Genomic DNA, 8,707 nt, shown 5'->3' on the forward strand with positions numbered 1-8,707 from the left:
CGGATGGAGATTTCCTCACCTCCAGAAGCAGGTTGCTCTGTTGCACCAGCTCGTCACTAAGAGAGGTAGTTAAATGTACTAATATCTGGACAAGTCTAACTTCAGTTCAAATTTAAAGGCTTTCCGTTCACTCATTTCCACAGAAATTCATTGCAATGGGAACCTAAGACCCATGATCTTGGCAAGATCCCTAAAGTCTTGGGACATATGGATGCAATCAGGAACAACTGAGCTGTTGGGCAAAACGACCTTGCAGAATGTTTAGCAGGGATGTGGAGTCTTGCATTCTGAGAATCAGCAAAGCTTTAACAACGTTATCAGAGCGAGACCTGATACGGGAGGCACATTTGCCTTGCAGTAAGATGAGAGGCTTCTGGCAGACGCATCTGATTTGAGCTGCTCGGAGAGGAGTCTCTGAACTGGGTGGCGAAGCCTGATTTAGCCTGCCAGGGCTCTTTCTTAGCAGCAGTTGTGTCTTAACTAGCCCCTGGTGTCTGTTGCTCTTATGCTGCTACCTTAATCATGCCTATATGTCCATTTCTGGGCTTACACAAACAATACTGGGGAATCAGTTCAGGTAAAAGTAACCGATAGCGTTTTCCTCACCGCTATTTTTAAGCCAGCTGAGTTCCCTTGATGCCATTCATGGTGCAGCTGTCCTGGCAGTCATACCAGGAGAGCTGATGTCAGGGTGCAGCAAGGGCTGGCTGCACCCTAGGAGAAGGAAAGCTCAAGGGGGGTATTCCCAATGCCACCAGGCCTGGGCTGGCCCTCCTCAGCCACGGCCCATCCATGCCCACCGTACCTGAGCAAGGGGAGCTGGCCAGGCCCAGGGTAGTGGCCGAGTTTGAACAAGAAATGAGATAGCTGGCCAAGCTCATAGCAATGAGGTAGTCTGCTGTCAAGCTGGGAAGTCAATCCACAGGTCAGGATCAGGCCCGGTGATTGCCAGGCATGTCTGCAGTGGCAAATCTAGTCTGAGATCAGGCTGGTAAGGCAGCCTACAGGTCAGGATCAGCAAGGCACAGCCAGAGACCACTACTCCTCCAACTCAGCTCAGGCAAGGACTGGTACCTCTGGGCTGAGCTTAAATGAAAGCACAGTCACCTCCACAGCCATGGGCAGGGGTTGTGGGTAGAGGCCCCACATGGGGCTGCTCAGGGAAATTAAGGCCTGTTTCGTGCACTCAGGGCCCTGACAGGTGAAGCTAGACAGAAGGACAGGAGAGGGAGTGTATGCTGTCAGGTTAAAGGCAGTGTAAGCTGCATCTGGTCATGTAGAAGAGCAAGTTCAGGTAATGAGCGTGCATCGGGAGTGGTGGTGTTTGTGTTGGCTCAAGCAGTCTCAAGCCAAGTTGCTTGCTCTGCTGGCTTTGTTCTCACTAGGTCTGTGTTTGTCTGTCTAATGGAGATGTCACGCAGGGGTTAGGAGGAACACGGTCTGTTCATGCTGGGTGTTACCCCAGCTGGGGCTTGTGAGAGGGAAACGGCATGTGCCTGGGAGGAGCGAAGGCAGCCTTGGAGGCTGGGAGGTCACTGTCACACTTTTTTCCCTGCCTGTCTGTGCTAGTAGACATGGAGAAATACAGTTCAGGCTCCTTTCCTCTGTGGAAGGTGCACGGTTTTTGTTCACTGTGCTGTGCCTTGCTACAGCTTGGGAAGGCTTGCTACCGCAGGGTTGCTCAAGCTTTGGTACCTCAGGGTCCCTTGCAGGCCTTCCAGCCCATGCTGGTTGTTCCAAGTCCTGGCAAGGCTGCTGTTCTGTCCATCAGTTTTACATAAAAGCAGCAGGAAGAGCATGCTGCTGGTCCGAGAAATAGTCAGCTTCTTTTTGTTGCCTCTGTCAGTACAGGAAAGACCTCCTGCTGCTGACTGTTCCCTGCGAGCCCGTGCTGTCACTGCACTGTTCTTGCCATTTCCTGCATCTGTTTCTTTTGCATCTTATGTGCCTTGGTGCTGAATTTCTGAGCTCCAAGCTGGCAGCCTGCTCTTTGGCCCTCAGCTTCCCTCTCCACATACATCCACATACATCTCCACACATCTGACATCTGCCTCTTTCCTCCTGACTGCTGTGACACCAGACCCTGAGCCCGACATAGCCTCCTAATAGGAGATCGCCTTGCTGTTACCCACCTCTGTCAGTAAAAGGTAGTCCCTAGCGTCATCCAAAAGAGCAAAGGAAAGCAAAGGATGGTGACCAGGCTTGTTCTTGGAGTCTGCCATACCAATGGGTACACATTTCTAGTACAGAAAGTCTGTTCTGTACAGACTTGTTGTCTGAGGGCATAAGGTTGCTGTGAAAGAGAGCTGGGAGAGGCTTGGGAGTGAAGTGCTACGATGGGGATAAAACCTGCCCTGCGCTTGCAGGTCTGAGCCAAAGGGAGGAGAAAGCACTTCTCTGGGAGTCTGTCCAGAAGCAGAGTGGCCCAGGGGAGGGAAAAAGGTCCTTGCTCTCTTTTCACTACCCAGCAAAGAACATGGGTGAAAGAACTGTGCAGGACAAAGACGAGGTGGCTGAGTCCTGCTCTCCTACTTGGACCCGTTGGCCTCTCATCCTTTTGCTGAATGAGAAGATTTGAGAGGTGAGCTGGCAAATTCAGTAAACTGCCCACAAAATAATCGGTAGATACAGTTCCCCATGCATTGCAGTGTGAGTGGTGGGGTACGGGGAATCTACAATGATGCCCTGGGGAGAGGAGCTATTTCTAACACAAATTTGTTACTTTTTTTTTCTTCTTTCTTACTAAGCAGTTAACAGACACTAACTAATCTGCATGATTTCCCCTGGGGATAGTCAGTAATCCTGCGAGAGAGCTCCGACAGCCTGGCTGTTTTCAGTAGTAGAAAGAGCAAGTGTGGCCACAGATGGAGAGGAGGAGGCAAGGACAGATAGAAAGCATTCTCCTCCTCAGTAGAACAAGGGACTGCAGGTATGTCCCTTCCTGGAGCCTGTAAGAAGGTGCTCCCAATTTCCCGTGGTTTTAGGGATCATATAGAAAACTTTTCCTCGGGTTGGATCAGGTTTCTGCCAGGTCAGCAAGCTGCCCTGCGTTCCATTAAGGCCATATCCTCACTACAATTGATGCAAGGGAAGCAGCCGGCTGAGCGTCGTGGGTGACCGGCCTGCCAGTGTGCTGCACTGAGTGTAATTAGTAGCTGCCTCCCTAGGAAAAAGTTGAGCACCGAGGCAGGCAGTCACGTCACAGACTCTATGCAGTGCTTCCAGCAAGATCTGAGATAAGGAGCTAATGCACTATGTGTAGAGTGAGTATTTTGTTCAGGTTTACAACTTACACAATTTTACGGCAGTCTTACAAATGTTGTGGTTTGGAGAAAAGCCAGCAAAGGTAGAAGGAATACATAAATTAAGGAACACAAGGGATGGGTAACTGGAGAGATACTGAGGAGCACGGTCATGGCTGGCTTGATCCAGTTTGGGGTTGTGGTGCAGCTGGAAGGCCAGTCCGGCTGCACATGCTGTCCCTTGTGCCCACTCTGGCAAGTGGTGGCCATGGGCCGAGTCATGTCCCTAAGCCCTACTCAAGCTGTGATTGTCATTGCATTGCTGAGCTGACCACCTCCTGCTCATGCGATTGCTAAAGCAAGTAAGGGAAGGGCTTAGGAAGTTTTGAAAGGGAGGAGAGGGCTGTCCCTTTCAGTTGTGCCAGATGATGCTGCCAGGCAAAACGGCTGGGCTTTGGTGGAAAGGGTAATGAGTGCGGGGCCAGGGAAGGAGCATGCTGTGAGCATGTGTGTGTGTGTATGCAGGTACGTCTTCAGGTGTTTCTTTTGTAACTCCATTTCCAATATTATAATCAAATGTTTATTTTCCCATGTCTGGTAGCATCACCTCTGACTGGCCTTGCACGTGTTCAGGCCTTGGGAGGCTTTGGGGACACCCCAGAGCTGGGGTGAGCTGGCAGATGTGCCCAGGGGTGTCCTGAATCTGAGGACGAGTTTTAGATCTTGCTGTAGTGGTCAGTTTGGAGGTGGCACAGGTGCCCCTGATGGGAGCAGCCTGTTTGGCAGGTGACACTCAAGTGATGTGTAGCTTCAAGTCATGCCCATCACACCATTGGAGGGGAAGCAAGGTGGAGAGAGCGGGCAGTGAGCAGGCCCCAAGCTATCTCACCCTCCTTCAAGGGCAGTCCATAGCAGCACAGGCACTAGCTTGCTCAAGGTCAGAGCCCAGCAGGGCTGTCCTCCTATCAGACATGATCCTTCCACATTTTCCAGCAGACATGTAATCTCTCTTCCCTGCAGATCACTCCACTCCCCCGAGTTTTCTAAACTGAATCCCTCTAGCACAGGGACTAGTTGCCTGCAGCCCTACAACAAGCGTAGGGAGCATGCCTAAAGCAGACGACAATGAACAGGGCAGGCAGAGCTAACAAAATGATCAGGTAGGCAAGGCAAGGTGAGAAAGCTGTTGGTTTACTGTGACACTCTTTTGAAAACATACAGTTACCACAGAGCACAAGCACCGCTGTCAGACGGGTGGTTATGAGGGATTTGGGTGGAGAGCAAGTAGGTAGGGGGCTTCCAGCTCTGCAGGTGGCCACAATGTGTTGCGGGGCTGCAGGGCCACTGGTGAGACAAACATCCATAGGGTTGTGGATGCAACATTCCTTAGGAACTGTGTGGCACCTGCAGGGAGGCCCTGAGGAGAAACTGAGAGAAAGGGCTAGTTTGGTCACAGCTGGGGGCAGCCAGTGTTTTGGTGTCAGGCTCCTGCTGAGAGCAGGAACAATAGACTCAGGAAGGAAAGAGGTAGTGAAGTCAAGGGGGAGAGTTCTGGGCCTGGAAGAAGACTCCAGCTGGTAGGATAGAAAGGAAACGCTGGGAGGAAGGGACCACAGGATCTGTAAACAGCTGGACTCAGTGAAAGCGCCCAGACTGAAGAGGAGAGACTATGCCCCCCGCCCCACCGTAGGGGAAGAAGTGCAGACCCCACTGCACTGCTTGTGGAGAAAGGAACTCTCAAGCTGCAGATCTGATTGCCTTAAGTTGAGAGACTGACAAACCAGCGACCTCTGCAAGTAGGGTTACTGCATGGTGCAAAACAGGAGGACATGGCCAGTGAAATGAGCTGAAAGCAGCTGAGGGGATTTGGGATGAAATTCATTTTGGAAAATCTCAAGGTGTTCCAACAGAAAATCAGCCAGTTTCTTCCAGTTACAGAACCTACCCCATTGCCCACCCCCCAGCAAGGATTTGTTTATCTTCGCGTATTCATCCTCTGATCTTTTAAGAACCTAGGTCGCTTGGTAGACAGCCTCACTCCCTTGCAGCCTGGAGTTCTCCAGCTTCTTGTCGCCTGGACCTGGGCAGCAGCGCAACATGTGGTTGCAAGTCTTTTTCAGTTTCTTCTCTTCTTTTTTTTTTCTTCTTTTCTTTGTGCAAGGTCCCTCTGCAGATGTTTTGCCTCATATCATGCAGCCTTGGTATTCTTGCTTGTTTTGCACAACCTTTCCCGCCAGCCTGTAGAGGGTATTTTCCAACCACATTTCCATGGGTGGAGATGGAGTTTGTGGCAGTGTCTTTGCCTCAGGTTCAGCCCCATGACCAGCCTGCAGCCAGCCTCTGTGCAGTTACCTTAGAAACAATCACCTTCTAGTCCAAGTGGAGTGTTCAAGGCCATTTTAACTCCAGCACCAGCTTTCAACAGGAGCAGAAGGGAATTTTGCAGCCTGCTGCCCTTAAGTATAACGCTAGCAGCTGTAAAACACGACTGAGGCAGCCCCAGTTTGTGCACAGCCTGCACTGCAGTCAGGGACAACCTGCCTGAAATAGCAGAGCTGAGCTCAGGCCAGCGGTGGCCTTGGGCTGGATCTGCAAACAGGGCCAGGAGCAAAGGGAGTGCAGGACAGTTTGTAACAGCTCAGAGGGGGTCTCTGCAGGATTGCCATCTACTTGCACCTGCCTCAGCACTTTGTGCCAAGCGAAACAGCCGCAGCAAGGACACAGGGTATGGGGAAGCGGGATGGAAAGTAAATGAAACACCAACAGCCCCAGGCTCCACGCAGGGCAGTGGGAGTTCCACCAGGAGTTAGAAGCTAACCACAACTCTCAGCTGCCATCCCAGAGCACAGCTGTGCTGTGGGCTCTGCAACCCAGATTCTGCCTACAGGGCAGAAACATCACTAACGGGTTGAGCAAGCTCAGCTGCTGCTTTGGGGAAATGGGTGTGATCTGTCATAGAGAATCTTTTAACTTCCCCTTCCTAGAAAATTCATGATCAACAGGAAATCCAAACTTTGCGTGATATTTCAAAAACTCTTTTCCAGGAAGATATCAGAACCAAATTAATTATCTGCCAACAAGTACAAGCTTTCCACAGGGAGTGGCTTTATTAAAAAAAAATTACTAGATAAGATTTTCACTGTGTTGCCCATTAGGCACAGAGATGCATCTGTATGTTTCTGCAGAAATCATGGTGGAAGAATAGGCTTTGCTGGCCTTCTGGAATTCAGGTACAGCAAGTAGTTCATGTGTTCATTTCTCTGTTCATACACAAAACTTTTGGCATGGCACGGATGACAAGTTTCAACTAGAGCCTTTGTGGTTAACAAAACCTCATTTGCTTCTATGGAAAACTAAGTCTCCGGGCAGAGCTATTAGTTTAATAGAAGATCATTACATGTGCCTGGGTGGTTTTTTCCCCCCCTCCAGCTGGTTCTTTACTACACAGGCTCTCTTTTACTAATCCATTTGGTTCTGGGTAGCCAGGACTAAGTGCCACACCAAAATTTATGAGGTACAGCCCAGCCAAGCGATTCTTCATTCTCAGTGTGCTGTCTCCTGTCCATTACTTCAGCTCTTGGCAGGAATTTCTAATGTGCAAACATTCCTTTAGGGGACTTGTTCACATAAGCTGCAGCATGTCACTATTTCTGGAAACCTTCAAGCAGCCCATTATGATCAGGTGGTCATGTTTTCCTAGGACAAACAAGTCTGTTCAGACTTTGTCCTGTGGAATTTCAGGTTGTTTGTACCGTAACCAGAGGGTCTGTCTGCTGGACACTGCTGTCCTCATAGCAGGTTCTGGCCACACCTAACTCCATCCCTAATTACAGCTTGACTACAACTCAGAAGAGCAACTGAAGTCAAGCCTCCACGTTATCCTTCATAACTCCCTTCTAGAATTTTTTGACCTTCCATGAAAGGCTAGCATTAGTGTTTGAAAATATCCAGGCTAACCAGTATCCACCATAGCACAACTCAGGTCATTTTATCCCTGCCTGTTGCTGTGACCTCACAGGCCTGGCAGGCATGCTCTTCACATTCATGTGTGTTAGGACAAAGCAGCAACAAATCATTTGATTGCAGGTCAGCAGGAGTAACACTTGCAATTACTGTACAACACCGATGGTACTTTACCTGGGACCTAGTAACGCAGAGACTAGATCTTTAAATAAATCCAAGTGCTTATACACCAACACCTCTAATTATATGGCATAAGCTTAGAGGCTTCTTCAAGTATTGGACCTATACTAATAGGTGAATTAATAGCTAAATCCAGGTGTTTTTAATGTCTGTTGCTTAGATCTTTTAATTGCCTTTTGGGAATACTTTCTCTTTTCTTGACTGATGACATTACGGATTCAGAACAAAATGCTTTAGCCTTGTTCTTTCGGTTTACACTCTACTCCCCCATGCATGAAGCACAGCAGTAGGGACACTTCAGGCAAGACCTTTCAACAGCTGATGCGTTTCTGTGGTCTCACAAAAGCACTAAATGGCACTAGTCTCAGATCCCTTTGTCCACAGCAGACTACATTTCAAGGCATGCAGCATGCTGTAATAGGTTAATTTCTGCTCTGTCTGGCAGGCAGGCAACAAGATGTTTGTGATACTTTAATTTCTCTTAAATTAACAGTGTTTCAATCTGCCCATCCCCACCTTTTCAATCTGTACTTGTGAAACACCCATTTTGGTTGACAAGCCACCATTAACATTCTGTGGTCATTTAATCCCAAATGCTCACCTATGACTTCAGCTTCCTGATCTGTGTCACCCCTTTTCCAAACAGCTCTGAAGCGGTTCACCCCACTGTATTTGGTGGAGGCTTGACTGAGTTTCCCAAGTCTTTTAACCAAGTTCCTCACCTGCTAACCCAGAATAAGAATTTCACTACAGAAGACTACTAGAAACTCACAATGCATCTCAACAACAGTTTCAAGCAGATGCAGTTCAATAAACTGTTTTTAAACTACTGCTTGTTTTTCAAAGAAAAGGTAGCTTGCCCTTTTTTTGTTCCCTCAAGTCCTTGAGCTTATCCTGTACAGAACACGTCCCATCAGTCCTTGTGTTTGATAACACACAGTACTGGGATCAGGACCCCACTTTGCCTCAGCAGCCCTAGAGGCTTTCAAGGGCAGAAAGACAGGCCAGATAAAAGAGGTTTTATAGGTCCTCCCTGCTGAATGGCACTTAACAACTGGGTGTAAGGTCACCTGCAGCAATTTAGCACCAGAAGAAGAGTTATCCCTCTATAACTAATGTTGCACCAGCTAGCAGATAGCTTCCACACTGCTACCCTTCACCACAGCGTAGGGGTCTTTGGCAAAGCAGGGAAGGGCACTTCTGGCATGCCTAAGTCAAGAGAACGTAGAAGAAGGAAAAAGAGGGTCTCTGCTGTGCACTGGGTGTTCATGAAGAAAGGTATTGCCAGAACAATCTAGAAGCACTATAAACCCCAACACATA

At 49.0% G+C, this 8,707-nt stretch overlaps 1 protein-coding gene across 1 annotated transcript in view; it reads left to right on the forward strand.

Annotated features, from left to right (window-relative positions):
* Positions 1–8,707, forward strand: part of DDB2 (damage specific DNA binding protein 2) — a 48,952-nt gene that overhangs the window by 518 nt on the left and 39,727 nt on the right. The gene's annotated exons all lie outside the window — the stretch shown is intronic.

The sequence above is a fragment of the Falco biarmicus genome, chromosome 7 (assembly GCF_023638135.1).
Source record: "Falco biarmicus isolate bFalBia1 chromosome 7, bFalBia1.pri, whole genome shotgun sequence".
In the NCBI taxonomy this organism is placed as follows: domain Eukaryota; kingdom Metazoa; phylum Chordata; class Aves; order Falconiformes; family Falconidae; genus Falco; species Falco biarmicus.